Genomic DNA, 19,889 nt, shown 5'->3' with positions numbered 1-19,889 from the left:
GTTTGCCTTGACACACTGAAATAGTATTGAATACAGCTATTCTACATGGTTCAATCACTCCTTGTGAAATAAGACTTTCAACAGTTCCAGACACTAAATTGCCCTTAGTCCCTTCTAGGTCCATAAGAACAGAAACAGCAGTCAAACCATCCTTGACTGTAATAAAATGTTTCACCACATGAGTTTCTCCCGGTGAAGTCGAGAAGACGTTTTGGTGATTAGCTAACACAGACTCCAATATCTGTCCTGGGCTAAATTGATCAAAGCCTTCCACGCCAGTATCTACCTCCATATCACTTCCTCCACCTTGCTCATTATTCTCTTGGTCTACCTCTGCAACCACAGGTACAATATTGGGAACGCCTTGGTCCAGAAATGCCACACCCCTGAATACCTGTATTGCTGAATTAGCTGTGCTATCAGGTTTGGTCACAAGAGGCCGCTGTTGCATCAAAGTTCCCTCGGGAGTACTCTGCATAGCCTCAGAAACAGTATCAGCATTCTCACCACTTCCTTGGAAAATAGGCTGTTGAAAATAAGTATGGTCCCAAACCTCTGCTTTTCTTTCTAAAGATCTTTCTGAGAAGATTAACTGTGGTACTGGGCCAAAGTTTCCAGATATGATTTCAGTCTCTGGAGAAACATCAATACTTTGTAATCCCAAAAAGTTAGCGCTTCCCCCTTCATTGGTTGTGTTAGAAACAGTCCCACAACCCGACAGGTTTAAATGCAATTTCTTATCTTTAAGCAAGCTTACAGAATTAGCCCCACATTCACTTGTACTATTGAAACAATGTGAAAGTCCATGCTGCAAAACCGCTCCACCATCAACTTCTATGGCACTTGGCAATGACTCTGAGAAAACCTTCACTCCTCCAGCCTATTTAGGGCTCTTTATTCTGCGAGAGCACACTATGACGTCTCTGCATAATGGCATATACGTATCTAGCAGTTGACAGGGTAAGTTCCTTAATATTGCCACTTAAAAGATGCTGCATTTTCCTCAAATCATCCCATCCAGAATGAGAGGAGAAAAAAGCACTCAGATGAGACAGGCGAATATCCTAGTACAGAGTGCAATAAAATAGCATATGCTGCAGGGATTCAACCTCTTCATGACCACACGGGCAGACTCTCAGTTCTATTGGTCAGCCCTTATACCTGCCCTGCGCTAAGCTCGATGGTACTATATTGCATCTGGCAAGGGTAAATGCCCATTAATCTTGTGGCTGTTCTAAGTGATAAAGATAGCTTGGTCTACAGCCATAGGTGAGGGGCAAAGTGAAGTGGAGAACAAACTCTTTGGGCAGCCCTATGCAAAGTTTGCCCTTCTATATCCAAAACCCTTTTTTAATTGTTTGAAGCACCCTGGATGGGGGGTCTTGAGCCCAGTAAATCTGGTGACAGCCCCAGGGTCTTGATTTTCTTAATAAATAGAGCCAGACCTTTTGGAAACAGACTGTCGGCAAGTAGCACTTGGCATAAGGTGTCCTTGGGTGAGAAGAAACAGATTTTGATCCAATATTTCAGGAATCTGAGCCAGGCCTGGGTCTTGATCCTGTGTTGACCACCATCAAGGCATAGAGCAGCATAAGGCACACAGTGGGGGAGGCCAAAGATTTTATATAGAAATGTAGATTGGACTCTTTCCACAGAGCTGTGTAATGCAGACATCTAAATGGGGACACCATATAGAAGCTGTGATGCTGATTTCACATTAAAAATCTGCAGTGCGGCAGGGATGTAAAAGTGGCCCCACGTATGATGGAAACGTAAGATAGCCTGTGCTGAGAGGTTTGAAGACTTAATCACTGCCCGTTGGTGAGTTGTCCAGCAGTGTCGGTAATGAAAAAAGACACCCAAGTACTTAAACTCTCCACCTGCTGGATATAATTGCCACTGAAGGACCACGAGAAGGATTTCCAAGCTTTGCCAAAAGCTATAATTTTAGATTTCTCAAAGTTTATCTGGAGATTATTGTGCATCAAATAGTCATAGCAACCGGTAACCAGCCGCTTTAGGCCAACCCTTGTGCGGGAGAGGAGAACCATGTCGTCCGCATATAATAGAATTGGAATCTGTAAATGGCCTAATTTGGGGCTATGACCATTGATATTAAGTAGGAGTGCGGTGAGGTCATTAATAAATAAATTGAACAGAGCTGGAGCCAGAACACAGCCTTGCTTCACTCCTCTGTTGGCGAAAATCTGATTGGAAAGTGCCCCCTGCGTCAACTTTTTTATGCGACATGTGGAGCCCTCATGGAGTTTTTGGATTAAGAAAAGGAGCCTCCTGTCAATACCCAGCCTGGTGAGCTTTAGCCATAGGATATCTCTATCGATGGAATCAAAGGCCCCTTTTAGATCTAGGAAGGCTGCATAAAAGCAAGTATTATGCTGTGAAGTGTATTTAGAAATCAGATGGGATAAAATCAAGCAATGGTCTAATGTAGAGTTCCCTGCCTTAAAACCCGCTTGTTCAGGTCCCAGAATATCTTGATTTAATAGCCAGTCTTGTAGTTTGTGGAGTAAATGACTGGCGTACATCTTCCCAATGATAGCGAGAAGGCTTATTGGTCTATAATTTGCAGGGGATTTCTTATCGCCCTTCTTATAAATGGGAATAACTATGGCCTGTGTCCATGCTCTAGGCATGATACCAGATCAATTAATGGTGGTAAATAAAGCAGCAAGCACAGGCGCCCACCAATCGGGGTAAGCCTTAAGCAGTTCCGGAGGAAGGGCATCTGGACCCAGAGCCTTTCCAGTTCTAAGGTGTCCTATAAGTTTTGTTATTTCACTAGTTGTAACTGGGGCCCAGTCCGGAAGATCGCTGGGTGGGAGCGAGTCGGTTGGCATTGTGGCCAAGAAGTGCTGTTCCCACATCTCAGCTGGTATATAGGGGAGGTCCTGTGAGTTCTTATGAAAAATGAAAGAACCTGAAACCACTCCCAACATTTTTGTTACCTGAGTTGATAACCTGAGCTAAATGAGACCAACAGTCCATTATAGAGCGATGATGGAGCTTCTTAATGGCTATTCTGAGGTGGTTTTTCAACTCGAAATACTGAGAGGGGAGCTTGAAGGCCTTTGAGGATCTATAGTTATTATAGATCCTCCTCATATCCTGCTTCAAGGCAAGACAATCCTTGTCTAACCTAGGACATGTGGCGGGGGCCTGTCTTTTCTGAGGTTGTTGAGGAAGCTGGCCAAGGCTAACTAATATGGTGTCTATTAGGTTCTCAAAACCTTTGATGTGATCTTCGGGCTTTGATGAAGATCACCAGTTGAGGAAGCCTTGCGATGTCATCTCTAGATTAATTACTTTTTCAAAGAGATGTTTTGCTCTATGGTTCCATTTGATTCTGGGCAGGATCAATGTGCACTCCTCAAGGGCCAAGTTGGTCATAACAGTAGAGTCTGTGTTGAGAGCAAGGCTACAACATAAGGGGAGATAGTTGTTACATACAGCACTGATGTTACCTGTCTGTCATGGGTTTGGAGGGAAAGTTCCATCCTATGGGGAGTGGAAGGCGGGACATCAGGAGGAGGGGCTGTACTGTATATATATGTGAGAAGCTGAGGGGAAGAAGCAGCAGCTGGGAAGAAGAAGCTGGTGTGGGAGTCTGTGTGTCAGACAGGGTACTACTGTGTGTCAGTCAGTGCCAACCTGATAGGTTCAGGTGTCTGTTGGTTAGCCAGAACTGATAGGTTCAGGGTCTGTGCTTCAAGTTAAGTGTTCTGTGTGAACCAAACTGTGTGCCTGTATGAATGAGACTAAGCCACGTTACTATATCTTATTCACCGGATCATTTTATTTTCCCTGTGTGTTGTATTTAAATAAACCTTATTCTTTTATTTGTTGAAAATCCATCCCTGGTCTGTGTGACTTCTTATAGGGAATGGTTGGTGGCAGCTTAGTGAAACTGTGGCAGATCCCGGTAGGTCTGGGTTTGTCACAATAGTCACTAGCTAAGGGCTCACCCACTCAGCCACGCATGATAAAAGGGAAACAGGGATCAGAATATAGTCTATTGTTCTGGATCCGTAGGGGGAGATGTACGTGAACTCACCCTCGCTGTCGGACTCTGTAAGGCCATTTAGCCAGATTAAACCTCTAAGTAGACAGAGATTTGCCAATGAATCCCCGCGTCATTAATTTGGTGGTCTTTAGACTGCCTCTCTGAAACATAAGGATGTAAGAGGGAAGCATCACGAAATGTATCCAGGACACAGTTGAATACTACCTCACCCTGGCCTACTCTAGTCTCCTGCTAACAGCAAAGGGATCCCTGGAAACCTAAGATCAAGATTGTCTAAGGCGTGGCTCAAGGCTTCCCATTGACAGGCCCTGTGAGACTTGGAAGAGTCTGGGGGCATGTAGTCATTGGCTATCAAGATTTCTTGGTTCCTGGTTTTAAGTTTTATACCCTGGATTTTACAGCTACCATCAACTGTGGGAACGGAATCTGAAGACAGGGAGTCAGCAACTAATATTGCTAGGCCCCCAGATGGGTGGCCCTTTGCTATGAGCCTTTGTGCTGGAAGGGAGTATGAGGCATTTCCTGTTAGTAGTATAGAATGAACTGCCAATTTCTTGGAGTTGGATAATGCTGAAGCCTCGGAGAAAATCACGGAACTCAGGGTCCTGCAGTTTCCTGTACCACCCCGCCACATTCCAGGAAATCAATCTAAGGTCAGCAGAGGGGCCAACGGAGAGCAAGTTGGCTGTATGTCAGTTTGCAGACAGCAGTGGGGCACACATCATCGTATTCAGCGGCAGGCTGTCTGCGTAGGGGACCACCCTGGATAGGTTGTCTGCAGCCAAGGTAGCCAAAGGTTCTAGCAGAACCAGTAGGACCATAGGGCAGTCACTGAGCTTCTTGTGGTTGTGAATGTCCACACTCACCTTAGCTGGATTAGATGAGGAGCAGGGCACTTGCAGTGGTGTCAGTAGTTCCTCGCTCTGCCTAGACTCTTGGATATTAAGTAGTTGAGGGAGAGTTGAGGACTGAGAGGAATTACTGTGGTCCCTGGTGTCATGTCCTGGCTGGTCATCCTGCAGTCTCTGTGCTGCTCTGGTGGTTAACGACATGGGGCCCACTGGTGTGTAGGTAGTTGTAGGCAACTCTGCCTGGATATATTCCTTATATGGGGAGGACCTGCCCTTGCAGGCTTTTAACCTAATTGTAGGCTCATGATAGAGATGTTCATCCCCTGAGGGGATAAGGGTCCTTCAAGGGTGCTCTTAGGCTGGGAGGATTCGACCAGGGTCCTCATCTCCTGCCTTAGTGCCTCTATCTTCTTGAGCACCAGGTTCTGGTTTTCCCGTGGCAGCACTTTGAACCCATCAATGGCCTTGTTAGGCAAAGTCTCGCTGTCTATATCAATATCACGCTGCAGTAGAAGTTCTCCTAGGTCAGGACCGTTGGTGGAGCTGAAGCTGGACCGTATGAGTGATAAGGTGGACAGTGGCTCATTCTGAGGACACACGTCAATGGACTTCCAAGAGAGGTGCTCCAAGGTCGGAATGGTTTGGGCTTCATCATAGGCAGTCTCTCCCTCGATGCAACTTTTTTTGAGGAAATGCCAATTGTTTCCGGTTGTCCCGGTGTTTCGATTGAGGGTCTGGCTGGCGATACTAGTGACATCAGATCTACTGATGTGTCTGGATCAGGAATGGTCAGGTCCTTAGTGGCGGTCTTTTGTTCGGACGAGAGGCTTGGTGGCTTTGGCCCAGGGAGTGTATTTCCCAATGCATCAGCTGTAGACATGGATACTGAAGGGTCAAGAGGAGAATCACTGCATAATTCCTTACTTTTCCTCTTCCCTTTGCCTTTTTCGATGTCCTGGGCACTGCTTGAACTGGGACGGGGCGGGTGTGTTTCCACGCAAGGCTCAGGATGAGATGATTTTAGCTTAACTAAGGAGCTTCCGATATTGTTAGTTGCTGCTTTTAGTTCAGATAATAGAGAAGGAACACCTGGGCTCTTAGCAGATGGAGAGTCAGCTCTGATGCTTGTATTCTGACGGCCGTTGTCTCTTAGCTGCAGGCTGGGCAGCTGTACAAGACTTGGCCTTGGAGTTTCAGAGGAAGCTGATAAGGAGCATTTCAGCATGTTCTTTGGTATCAGTGATTTAATAGACATGTCGCTGAACACTCTATGCAAGAATATATTGTAAAATTCAAGAAGATATTTTTTTCTCATGAAGTAAATGGGGAATTCTGAGACTTTTGAACTTCAGCAGCACACGGAAGCAGCGCGGCCACTGGAAGCACCACGGGAGACGTGTCATTTCTAATAAATCAATTTTACGACTATCCAAGCATAAAAGGCTGCCCAGTGAATTGAGCACATGTTGTTTGTCTGTCCATCTACCCTTGTTTAGCGGAGTGTCCCAGACCTCTAACACAGTTTGATTTCTCATTAGGGAGCGGCTTGTCTCCTTGGAAACCTCTGCACACATCCGAGTATCAGGTACAGTTAATTTTCTGGTTCTTTCTGGGCAATTGGAGTGAGGTCCTGTGTCTTGTCCGGGGCATAAAGATATGGGCAGAATAGTCTTGTTAAGCTTGTCCAGCTGAACTATGATAGAGTTAAGCTGTTGACATATATATAAAATTGTCTTTCCAGTAATTGTGCAGTGTTCGCCAAGCAGAGTTAAAAAGTAATTGCTAAAAGAATTCTCACTCTGTGCGGACTGGTTATCTTGTGAAGTCAAGGAGGGTGACAACTGGTCTTCTGCGAAATCTCTGATTAGGGAACCAGGAGAGCCAGGTCTAACAAACTCACCCTCTGGGTCTGCAGCGTCTGACCATGCCGGGCAGTCTTCCAGCCGCCTCTGTTTTGATGTCTTTATTGGCAAGTTCTCTTGCCTGAGAGGGTGTTTGGATCTTCTCTTCTTCCCCATAGTTTCAAAGAACGTTATCCAAAAGGAGAAACAGAAGCAGAAAAACAGGGAAGAAACTTCTGTTTGGCTTGGTAATCTACCAAGTAATAGAGATTATGCCGGAGCTGTACAGAAATGTGTCTGCTCACAGCGCCATCTTTTTAAGCTCCTCAAAAATAATAATAGTAATTGAGTTTTAAAGAGGATACTAATGAATTTGTATTCTCTATTTTTAAAATATAGAAATACCTGGTTCTTCATGAATAAAATATTCATGAAGAGGGTACCAATGAATCTGTATTCTCTATTTTTAAAAAATATATCGTATTGACAGTACAGTGGTGCCTTGCTTAACGATGTTAAACCATGCCAGGAAAATCGCTGTTAAGCGAAAACACCATAAAGCGAAAAGAAAAGCCCCATTGAAACGCATTGAAACCCCTTCAATGCATTTCAATGGGGTCAAAACTCACTGTCCAGTGAAGATCCTCCATACGGCAACCATTTTCGCTGCCTGTCTTGTGAGGAATCCGTCACAGGAACAGCAGGGAGCCATTTTTTGATGGCCATTTTGGAACCACCAATCTGCTGTTCAGCGATTGTTGTTTTGTGAAGAATTGGTTCCCAAAGCAGGGAACTGATCTTCGCAAAGCAAAAAAAAAAAAAAAAAAAAAAAAAAACCATTTTGACCATCGTTTTGCGATCGCTTTTGTGATCACAAAAAGATCATCGTAATACAGTTTTGTCGTTATACGAGGCAATCGTATAGCGAGGCACAACTGTATGCTGCTTTGTAATGGTAGGGATTGTTGGAAGGAGTGGAAATTTTGGTTTTTCAAGCTCTGATCTCTTCGGGCCCTGGACTGCACTGGGTCAGAGGTGACCAAATCCTTTGATCCTTAACATCTGAGCTTCTTGGAGGCTGGGAAACCAAAGCCTTGGGAAGATTTGGTTTTGCTGACTGATGCAGAACAAAGAGATATAAAAATTGGGAGAGACCTCCCACAAACTGTTCTTAGAAAGGAACTGAGAACCGTAGATTTTTGGTTTCATGGAGTACAACAGATGATGGAACTGATGCCGGGTGAAAGTCCTTGGAAGAGCGGAAAGATAACCATGTGGAGGTGACAGCCGGCAATGGATTTTACACATGGCTGGGTGAGAACAAAATTTTCTCTGTGTTAACACACAGCCAAATAGTGCTTTTAAACTTTCTATATATATATTTGTAAAGTTTAAATACTTTTGCATATTTGTTGTGCATTTTTCAGGCTCTTTGGCCCTGTTCTGAAGGTTGCTCTTCCTTCGCCAGTCTCTGTGGCCGGCATCTTCAGAGGACAGGATTCAGAACTCTTTGCTCTGGTGCAGTTCTGACTCCTGTCCTCTGAAGATGCCGGCCACAGAGACTGGTGAAACGTTAGGAAGAACAACCTTCAGAACAGGGCCAGAGAGCCCGAAAAACCCACAACAACTACCAACATGAATCTGACACAACTCCGGGAGGCAGTGGAAGACAGGAGGGCCTGGCGTGCTCTGGTCCATGGGGTCACGAAGAGTCGGAAACGACTTGGTGGCTAAACAACAACTGTCATGATGATGGTTTATGTGGTTTAGATCTTGTACTGAAGATGGGATTTGTAGTAGTGTACAATATAAAATGGATGGCATTTTGTTTCTCTGTATAAATGATATCTGCAATGCTGACAGTGTATTTTTCCAGAAAGAGGGGGGATTGTTTTTCTGTAGGCCTGAGAAGAACATTCCTAGATAAGAAGGATGGACCTTGTTGTGGCAATTGCATGCGGCCAGGACAAACCACACCTGTTACCCTTGGGAAGAAGACAGAGCATAGAAGAAAGAAGATAAAGGGGGACTGTTTACTTAATTTCATGCCGTGATTGGATGACAGTGTGAGAGATGGGAAATCAGGGATGTGCCAGCGAAGCTTGAAAAAGGAATTTTTTTATTTTTTACTATGGACAGGGGGATTCATTGATTCGGGGTTCAGGATTCATTATTCATTCTTTTTCTCACTTGGATTTATTCCTTTTACTATGGACATTCTTTGGGACATACTTTGACTCATTCATGGATTCTTTCCTGTGGATTATCTTTTTGGACTATGTAGTTTTTCTAGGTCTGGTTGCTTGCTACTCAGTGCAAGTAAAAGGACAGTGCAAAATGTAGGGAATTTTAGAAGGAGGGGGGCTTTTGCTTTTTTGCCTTCCCTTAGGTAGCTTTTTATAATTTTGGGGGATTTGGGGGATTTTCAGTGTTTTTGTATTTTAATGGATTCATTGCTTCATTTCTACAGTATTTTGTAATCAACCTGGAAAATGATCTTTTGCTTGCTTATGCATAAATTTACTCTTCTTTATGGAATTTTCTATTTTCTTTAATAAAATAATAATTATAAAAATCAATTGGTCTCTTGAACAGTAAAGCTGTCCTAGTGTCACCCTGAGGGGGAAACTTAGGCCACTTCATGCTACTGAGTCCTAACCTGTTGAGCATATTGAGTCTAAGGACTACAAAGCTCATATGTTTGGCTTTTTGAATTTTCCTAAGGTACAGAGGTGTTCTTATTAGGGCAGACTTGTAAGCGGGTGTTTGGCACAGGCCTTTGCTGACTTACCAGGACTCAACCCAGCAACTTAAGGGTGTGCAAACTCCTAATTACTCTCTGTCCAAACGATCTAGCATCCTCTAGGGCAGTGGTTTTTAACCTTTTTGAAAGAAACGCCCCCTTGAGCCATTGAGGAAGTTATCATCGCCCCCTCCCCGTGGTGATGATATCTTATTTATTTATTTATTTATTTATTTATTTATTTATTTATTTATTTATTTATTTATTTATTTATTTACAGTATTTATTTACAGTATTTATTTACAGTATTTATTTATTTATTTATTCATTCATTCATTCATTCATTTAAGACACTTAAATCCAATGACCCCTGAAAACAAAATTCAATTCCAAGAAAATGAAATGCCCCCAAAAAGTAACATTTAATGATTTAGTTGCAAGGGAATTTTAAGACTCAAAAAGAAATATAAAAAGGGCACACAAACAAACCGCAATGCAGGAACTAAAAATTTCAAGACGAAAACTCTGAAACTAAATTAAGATTGGAGGAAAATACATATTCATGCACATTGTAAAAAGGCTGCAACCATCTTCACAGGTTTGGCATGCTCCAGCGACCCCCTACCTCCCCCCTTCTGCTCCAGTGCCCCCATGCCGCACCTTTTCATTCTACCGCCCCCCTGAAAAATGAAATCGCCCCCTGGGGGGGCATTATCGCCCAGGTTAAGAACCACTGCTCTAGGGGAGCTGATCGCTTACAACAACAGGATTGCCATCATTGGAATAAACACACCCCGATGTGTCTCTTTTATGCATCCACAAAGCATGGGACCACAGTGTAAAATGCAACAACATACTAACCCTCTTACTATCATCATTACTGCTCCCAGAAAAGCTGTCTTTAACCACCCTAAATTTGGTAGTCAGCTCCTTAACCAGGATAATGGGTTCCACCCTTCTTCCACCCTCAGCTACTTCCTCTATATGATTTATATGTTCCTCAATTTTGTTTCCCATAATCGGGAACATACACACGACACTCCTTTCCAATACATTTACACGTTCCTTCTTGTAACAGCCAAGATTATGTCCAAGGCCTTCCTGTTCTGCAAAGATAACTGTCTCAAGTCGCTCAGTTCTATTTTTATTAGCTCCAAGGTTCCCCCTGTCTCGTTTGCTAATATTTCCACCACCGCTTGTATGCGGTACATGGCATGGTTGAGGGACCTTAGACCCTCAAAAGGCGACAATGGACTGTAATCCTTGACATATTGATGGAACTGTTCAGTTATTGTCCAGTAGTTGGATACACTTTGTCTTGGTTGGAGCATGCATCCATACGATTTTGCTTCATTCTGTGTTTTTGGGTGGATTGACTGGTCCTTTTACTCTGGTATGATGAGTCCACCCTTTTCCCGCTATTCGGACCGTGATCTCAGTGACCAAGAGTGCTCGGAGTGGGCCGTCCCAATCATGTGATGAGATGGGTTTTTAAGTTAAAATCTTTTAAAGGCATATGGGTTTTGTAATTAAGAAATAAGCCAGAGAGGTTCCATTTTGTTTCTTTGTATATAGTATCTGTGCTATGCTGACAAGTTGTTTTCTAGGCGAGCAGAGAGCATGTTATTCTGAAGGCCTGAGAAGGACTCTGTGTGATTAGATAGATGGGATTGTTGTGACTCTTTGATACACCACAGAAAACCCAAATAACATCTGCTGTGTATGAGAAAGAATTCATGTGATGTAACAGGACTGTTTGCCTAGTAACGAACTCTGATTGGATGACATCGTGGGAAGGTGCATTAGGCCCTTGCCAGTTACTCTTGAAAAAGGAACTTTTTACCTATGGACTTTGTCTTTCCAAGACCGACCTTTCAGTGATTCGTGACCTACATTTCAGCCATTTGGGACTTACCCTGATGTCTTGAGAGAGAGTTTGGTGGCCTACCTACATGGACTGGTTTCTATGCTTTGCTGGATTACTTTTGGACTTATGGGATTTTACCTAAGGACTGTGCATGGACTATTTTCTATGGACTGTTCTATGGAATATTCTTTATGGACTTCTTTTCTTGGAATACTCCATATGGACTATGCTCTTGTAATTTTGTAAGGACTATGGTATATTTACTGGATTTTTCTTTTCTAAGGACTATGGGACATATAATGGATTTTTACTTTTGTTTAGGGATTTTTATTCTATAGTATCACTGAGGACTATAGCCTTTTCATAACCTACTTGGATTATTTTGTTTACTAATGATTTCCTGGACTGGAATTGTTTTTATTCATCTTAATGGCTTTTTGAGTTTTTGAATACTTTTCTATTTTTCACGTTTTCTTTGCCTCACTACATCTGTGTAACTAAACAGCACAATGCTAGTTTATTTGTTTTGGTTTAATTTGGCTTAGTAACATGCTTTTTCTTTAATAAAATAAAGATTATAAAACTCATTTGGTTTCCTGAACAGTACACTTGTCATAGGGTCATCTGAGAGTGCTGCCTCGGCCTAGCTTACTTAGAGTCCTGTCAGTGGTGCAAGTTAAGTCTAAGGACTACAAAGCCCACTTGACCTTTTCACAATAATATCTGAGAGTACCAGGGTGTTCTTATGTGGGCAGACTTGTGAGAAGGAGTGTTGTAGCATGGCTGGCTGAATTGGACTCTTCAGCCCATTTTAGCATGTGCAAGCTCCTGATTGCTCTCTGTCCAAGCGTACACGTGTGTTTTCGAACCCGTGTTCGTCACACTGGTCTCTCCAGCACTTTATCCACACCCACCGTCCGGGCTGGTCCTTGTGTACAGCAGATTCCAGTGGTGGAGTTTGAGCCAAAAGCCCTTTTGATCGGAGAAAAGAAAAAGAGGTGGACAGGCCAAGTGTCTATTGTTTAAGAAACTTGTCATTGGTTTCCAACTGTGGGTATTCTACCTCCCCCCATGCATGGTAAGCCAAACAACATCTCCTAGGGTGATAAACCGATATCCTTCCGGGGGGCAGTCCTGATTCTCAATAATGCAGTTGGCAAACATCTGCTCCATGGCAGCTTTGTTTCCAGTACTAACTTCGCCAACTGCTTTTTCAGCGTTTGATTCATCCACTCCACACGCTCAGAGGAAGGACGGTGCCCTGGAGTATGAAATTCCCATGTTATTCCCACACCATCCATTATTCCCTGTAGTAATACTTTAGAAGTGAAATGACTTCCTTGATCTGACCCCGCTGTTTCTACTAACCTATGTCGAGGTATTATCTTTTCTAATATGATTTTTGCTACACCTGCGGTCGTTGCTGATGCCATTGGATATGCTTCCACCCATCCTGTCAGGTGATCTACCAAACCCAGTAAATACTTCAGTCTCCCCAATGGCAATAATTCTGTGAAATCTATCTGCATAGTCTGGAAGGGACATGATCCTGGATATCTGCCTCCTTGTGGCAGTCTTCTCAAAATCTTATTTATTTTCTTGTGCACCACCACCTCTTCTTCCCCCTCGAGTGACTGACAGGCTGCCCTCCAAGCCCACCCACAGCTCGTCTCTGCACACGTGTGAGATCCCCTCACTGTCTCGCTCTCCCTCCTGTGCATGCGCTCCTCTTCCCCACAGAGGGGGCTGGGGTTAGCCAGCAGGGTGGGGGGTTTGTAGCACCTGCACAGTTGAGAAGGCGGGCAGAACATTTTGCCTCAGGAAGGTTGTTGGGTGAGTTTTAGTAGCCGTTCATTTTTAAAAAAAATTCCTCCCTCAGGAGAGAAAAAACGGGAGGGGGGATGTGCTGTTTTTTCAGGGTTCAGGGGTTCACTGGTGCTCGCCTCTTATCTGTGTGTCGTCACGTCCACACCCTGCCCTTCTAAAGGCTTCCGTGACAGGCAGAAGTTCAACAGGGCGGGGCTTTTCCTCCGGTCCCAACCGTCTGCTCCTTCCCCACACGTTTGAATGGGGCAAGAGAAGAAATCCCTCCCTCCCCCCCCCGGACGAGGCTGGGCGGGCCAGTTGTGGTACAAAGGAGACGTGGGCCAGCCCCGGACTTTGGGGTGTGTGTGTCACATCTCGGAGCTTGGGGGGAAAGCCCCCCCAAATGGAGGCCAACACGATCTCTCCCCACCTCTGCAAAGACTCTCTACAATGCTTTTTGTCAATAGTGGTTGTGCGAACATCTGAGAGAAACCCCACCACCACCTTTAGCTGTGAAAGTGCTAAATAACTCAATCCAAATCTTCCAATTTCCCTGCTTGGTAGAGGTCATCTTTCAAGCAAATCATCAAACATCCTGCCTTTAATAGCAGAATGACCGAGTTCCACCACTGAGGTGCTTGGTAATACTTGATGTTTTGGATTTTATGCACATTGTGGCTCTTCATATCCATAGGTTTCAGTTTATTTCATTAACCATAGACTTCAGTAATGCTGAATGTATTTTAGGGCTCTTTTATTTATTTGTTTGTTTGTTTGTTTATTTATTTATTTATTTATTTATTTATTTAGGAAACATGTCACAAAACATCTTGTTTTCCTTGTATGTGCTGTATAATCATTCTCCCCTTCTTCTCTTTTTTCCATTTTGTGGTTGGATCTAACACTAACTGGATTGTTTTATGACATCAATAAAATGGAGGAGGACAACAAAGTGCTCTCTGTACAGATGACAGCTAATGCCCAGTCTCTGCAATGCATTTTGTCAGAAGTGGTTGTGCGATTGTCTGATGTTCACCACTGAAATCCTGGGTTCCTAGAGGCCTATTGAGCAGCAGTATAGAGTGGTGTGATCCATCCTTCTAACATGTTCCTGCTCATCCTGCAAAATCTGGCGAATTCCCAGTATCTTCTTGTTCCTGGTGGCTCAGAAGCAAGCTCCACTGAGTTTGGCAGCCTTTAATTCCAGGTTAATGCCTTTGGGAATGCAGACTTCATCGGAGAGGACTGCGGACGGAAAACATAGGCCTCTCTCTGGAAGCAGGATTGCAGCCTGCTTGGATGGCATGAAACCCCCAGATCTTTCTTTCTTTGGGCCAGAGGCAACACAGAACAACTAAGAGATTTGTCAGATCGTCTCTCTCCCCCCCCCCATTAACAGGCAACATCAAGAAGATCTGAGGCAGCCAGCATTAAATCTTTCCTAAATACACGTTGAGGGGCCTCGAGGACGCTGACCAAGGTGTGAAGGGGCCACCAATTCCCCTGTGAATGTGGGTGCAAAAGCCCTCTTTTCTTAGATTCACTCGGTTTCTTCTTCCCACTCCGTTCCGTAGCCGGCTCTAAGTGACTTCCAGGTAACCCAGTTCTCTGTGTGTCTGAGGGCTAGACGTTTCCCCGAGATTCTACCCATTTTAAGCATTGAATTGTTCTTTCCTTCCACATTATAGTCCTGGCATCCTCTGCTATTTCTACAGAAGTCACCAAGGTCATGAATAACGTTTCCTTGATTTTATTTGGGGAGGGGGAAGGGGAAGAGCCAAAGAGTGGAGGCATATTTTGAGGTAGAGGCTTTTGGGTCTTTTGTTCTTAGCTGCCACCTCCCTCAATAGGTCCCTCTGAGGCAACGCCTGCTAGGTAAGAGATTTTATCCCTAGGGGTTGGTTTCAGGGATCCGGCAACGATTCTGAAGCTTTAATAGGAGAAATGCCAAAACTTGTTCTCTCTCAGTAGGTGTAGACCAATTCTTTATAGCAAACACTCGAATATCTGAGGGTTGGCAGTATCCTGGTCCAATCCAATAACCCAGATAAGGAATCCTTCCCTTGAGCCATCGACATCTATCAGCTTGTACCTTTAAACCAACGTTTAGCAATCTGCACAATACAATTTGAACATGTTCCATGTGAGAAGCAAAATCAGGACTGAGCATCACAATCTCTTTCACATAATCATATGCCAAAGGCAAATCTTTCAATATTTCATTAGCAATTCTCTGAAAAGTAAGAGTTGTGTTCTTCAAACCATGTGCTAATTTTTGAAACGGAATCTCCCAAAGTGGCTGACAAAACTGGTTTTTATTTCTTGACTCCTCATCTATTACCATTTGAAAAAGACCTCCTTCCACTCTAAGTACAGACATAAATCCAGAATTAGACGCCCTCTCTGTTATAGTCTCTACGCTGGGTAAAGAAACACAATCTCGTTCAGTTATCTGGTTCAATTGACTGAAATCCACTTTGAAAATAACACGATCTGAATTTTCTCTGGGTACTGTCCATATAGGATTATTCCATTCTGACTGGCTACGCTCAATAATTCATTAACCATTCTCTCCACATGTCTGACATTAGTTCCTTCAACATCCATAGGATCACAAGTAAGAGGTCCATGATCACCAGTATTAATCACGTTTCACTATTTCATAATTACCAGGTTCATCAGAAAACACTTCACTGTAATAGACAAGAATAGATTCAAGCCACTCTTGTGCAATCCCCTTCTGGATCTTGAGTTTCCCCAAAATCATCATTAACCAAAGCATTTTCAATATTTCCAAAAATAGGCAAGATTTCTTGATCTGCTTGATCCAAAACTGTTTTTTTACACACATATGCATTTTGGCTATTGGAGGCAGATACAATTTCATCCTCTTGACATGGCAAACTAAAGATTTATTACTAGGACCTTTCACCTGAAGAAGATAACTGGTCGTCCTTAATCTTTGCAAAATTCTGCCTGGGCCTTCCCGACTGGATTCTGATTCTGCAGCTTCTGAAAGTTTTGCTCCAAAAACATGGTCTCCAATAGAAAATTCTCTGCTCCTTACATCCCTGCAAGTTGAAATCGCCCCCCCCCGAACGAGACTGAAGTTAGCTTCTTATTCGGCGAGCTTCTTATTCACTTCTTATTCGTGTTCCAGCTTCTTATTCAGAACATGTTGTATTTAACCTATTAAACCAAGTTGGATCACTCAAATATCAGTGTAATAATAATAAATCATATCTCTAACACAAATTACAATAGTATTTTGCCTGGACCAACGCTGTTGTAGGCACAGAATAGGCTGGCAAAGTGGGCACGGCTGCATATTTTACCATTTTGAATAAGAAGCTGGAGTGTTGCAAGGGTTAATGTGTCTTGGGCCACAAATTTGACACCAGAAACCAGCAGAGGGGGGTCACTTACATATGACTCAATTGTATTTTGACTGGCCCAACGCTGTTTTGGGCACGGAATAGGCTGGCAAACTGGGCACGGCTGCATATTTTACCATTTTGAATAAGAAGCTGGAGTGTTGCAAGGGTTAGTGTGCCTTGGGCCACAAATGTGACACCAGAAACCAGCAGAGGGGGGTCACTTACATATGACCCACTTGGATTTTGACTGGCCCAACGCTGTTTTGGGCACGTAATAGGCTGCCAAAGTGGGCACCGCTGCATATTTTACCATTTTGAATAAGAAGCTGGAGTGTTGCAAGGGTTAATGTGTCTTGGGCCACAAATTTGACACCAGAAACCAGCAGAGGGGGGTCACTTACATATGACTCAATTGTATTTTGACTGGCCCAACGCTGTTTTGGGCACGGAATAGGCTGGCAAACTGGGCACGGCTGCATATTTTACCATTTTGAATAAGAAGCTGGAGTGTTGCAAGGGTTAGTGTGCCTTGGGCCACAAATGTGACACCAGAAACCAGCAAAGGGGGGTCACTTACATATGACCCACTTGGATTTTGACTGGCCCAACGCTGTTTTGGGCACGTAATAGGCTGCCAAAGTGGGCATGGCTGCATATTTTACCATTTTGAATAAGAAGCTGCAGTGTTGCAAGGGTTAATGAGCCTTGGGCCACAAATGTGACACCAGAAACCAGCAGAGGGGGGTCACTTACATATGACCTACTTTGATTTTGCCTGGCCCAACACTGTTTTGGGCACGGAATAGGCTGGCAAAGTGGGGACGGCTGCATATTTTACCATTTTGAATAAGAAGCTGGAGTGTTGCAAGGGTTAATGAGCCTTGGGCCTTTCTCTTTTTCTTTTTCTTTGCTATTCCATCTTGGTAATCCTCTCTTTAAATTAATTGTTTTAAATTGAAACTGTAGTTGTAATTTTTATGATTTTATATATTTTTATACTGTTTTGTTTTATTTTGTAAGCCGCCCCGAGTAGACATGGTCTAGAGGGGCGGGGTAAAAATCAAATAAATAAATAAATAAATAAATAAAAATTGGGCCACAAATGTGACACCAGAAACCAGCAGAGGGGGGGTCACTTACATATGACCCAATTGTATTTTGCCTGGCCCAACGCTGTTTTGGGCATGGAATAGGCCGGCAAAGTGGGCACAGCTGCGTATTTTACCATTTGAATAAGAAGCTGGAGTGTTGCAAGGGTTGAGTCATGGTCAACTTCTTTATTCTCATAGTGGCGATAATTTTATTGATTTTCCGTTTTTGCTAAATCTTTCAAGCACTGATAATATATCTAATTACCTTTTACGCCATAGAGTCACTGATAATTGAAAAAACTTTACTATATTAATGGAGCACAAAAATGTATAAATGAGACTGTTTAATAATTCTGTGCAAAACAAGAATATCTATTTACAATAATACAGTGGTGCCTCGCTTAACGAGCGCACCGTATAACGACGAATCCGCATACCGATGAGGTATTTGCGATCACAAATGCGATCGCATACCGATGGCACCTATGGGCAATAATCGCTTTGTGATGATCGGTAAGCGTTTCGCTTACCGATCTTTGCAAAGCGATGCCGGGAATCAGCTGTTCGGTGGTTCCAAAATGGCCACCGGAAGCCCCAAAATGGTTACGTGCAGTGTTTTCGCACCCTGCCCTCGCTTATCGAGGGCACAAAAATGCCTGTGCTATGGAGCAACTTCGCTGAATGGTGAGTTTGGAGCCTGTGTAAGCTTTTGAAGCTCCCGCCGCTCAGCTGGGGGGAAATGCCAAAGGCCCCATTTTCGATCAGCTGGTCGCCGGTTCCAAAATGGACGGCCCACTGTGTTGCCGAAAATGGCTGCCCCTATGGAGGAACATCGCTGAACGGTGAGTTTATCACCCATAGGAACGCATTAAACAAAATTTAATGCATTCCTATGCATTTTTCCGTTCCATTTAGCGATGTTTCCACATAGCGACGATTAATCCAGAACGGATTAACGTCGCTATGCGGGACACCACTGTACACTGTACATAGGCTCCAAACTCACCGTTCAGCGAATTTGCTCCATAGCGCAGGCATTTTCGCGCCCTCAGTAAGCGAGGGCAGGGTGCAAAAATGCTGCGCGTGGCCATTTTGGGGCTTCCGGCGGCCATTTTGGAACTGCTGAACAGCTGATTCCCGGGCATCGCTTACCGATCATCACAAAGCGATTTTTGCCCGTAGGTGCCATCGGTATGCAATCGCATTTGAGATCTCAAATACCTCATCGGTATGCGGATTCGTCATTATATGGTGCGCTCGTTAAGCGAGGCACCACTGTATTATTGTAAATAGATATTCTTGTTTTGCACAGAATTATTAAACAATCTCATTTATACATTTTTGTGCTCCATTAATAAAGTAAAGTTTTTTCAATTATCAGTGACTCTATGGCGTAAAAGGTAATTAGACATATTATCAGCATTTGAAAGATTTAGCAAAAATGGAAAATCAACAATAAAATTATCGCCACTATGAGAATAAAGAAGTTGACCATGACTCGTTAGCCCTTGCAAAACTCCAGCTTCTTATTCAAAATGGTAAAATATGCAGCCGTGCCCAGTTTGCCAGCCTATTCCGTGCCCAAAACAGCGTTGGGCCAGTCAAAATACAATTGGGTCATATGTAAGTGACCCCCCTCTGCTGGTTTCTGGTGTGAAATTTGTGGCCCAAGGCACATTAACCCTTGCAACACTCCAGCTTCTTATTCAAAATGGTAAAATATGCAGCCGTGCCCACTTTACCAGCCTATTCCGTGCCCAAAACAGTGTTGGTCCAGGCAAAATACTATTGTAATTTGTGTTAGAGATATGATTTATTATTAATACACTGATATTTGAGTGATCCAACTTGGTTTAATAGTTTAAATACAACATGTTCTGAATAAGAAGCTGGGACACGAATACGAAGTGAATAAGAAGCTGGAGCTTGAATAAGAAGTGAATAAGAAGCTGGCCGAATAAGAAGCTAACTTCAGCCTCGTCCCCCCCCCCCGAGTATTTTTCTCCCTTTCCGGGGGGGGGAATATCTTTCTAGGGACACCCCTCCCTGTCCCTCTCTTCCCCCCCAAAAAAGGCCCCAAATCCTCTCAGGCAGGAAAGAGGTCGGGAGGGGGAGGGGTGAGAGAGAGGGAAAAAGGGGGAGGGAAGGGGGGGATGCAGCGCCGGAAGCAGCCCCCTCCTCCTCCTCCTCCTCCCCGGTCCTCTCACACTTTCGTAGCTCTATGTTCTCTCCCCTCCCTCCTTCCCAACCAATCGCCACTGAGGAGGGGGG

General features: G+C 43.8%; 1 protein-coding gene and 1 pseudogene across 3 annotated transcripts in view; one reads left to right on the top strand and one right to left on the bottom strand.

Moving 5' to 3' along the window:
* Window positions 1-19,889, bottom strand: part of LOC140702929 (uncharacterized) — a 547,856-nt pseudogene that overhangs the window by 161,485 nt on the left and 366,482 nt on the right. The window lies entirely within an intron of this gene.
* The window catches only part of LOC140702944 (uncharacterized), a 540,061-nt gene that overhangs the window by 177,869 nt on the left and 342,303 nt on the right, over window positions 1-19,889 (top strand). The window lies entirely within an intron of this gene.

This window comes from Pogona vitticeps, chromosome Z (genome assembly GCF_051106095.1).
Source record: "Pogona vitticeps strain Pit_001003342236 chromosome Z, PviZW2.1, whole genome shotgun sequence".
Taxonomy (NCBI): Eukaryota; Metazoa; Chordata; class Lepidosauria; order Squamata; family Agamidae; genus Pogona; species Pogona vitticeps.
This window is presented reverse-complemented; position numbering and strand designations above follow the sequence as displayed.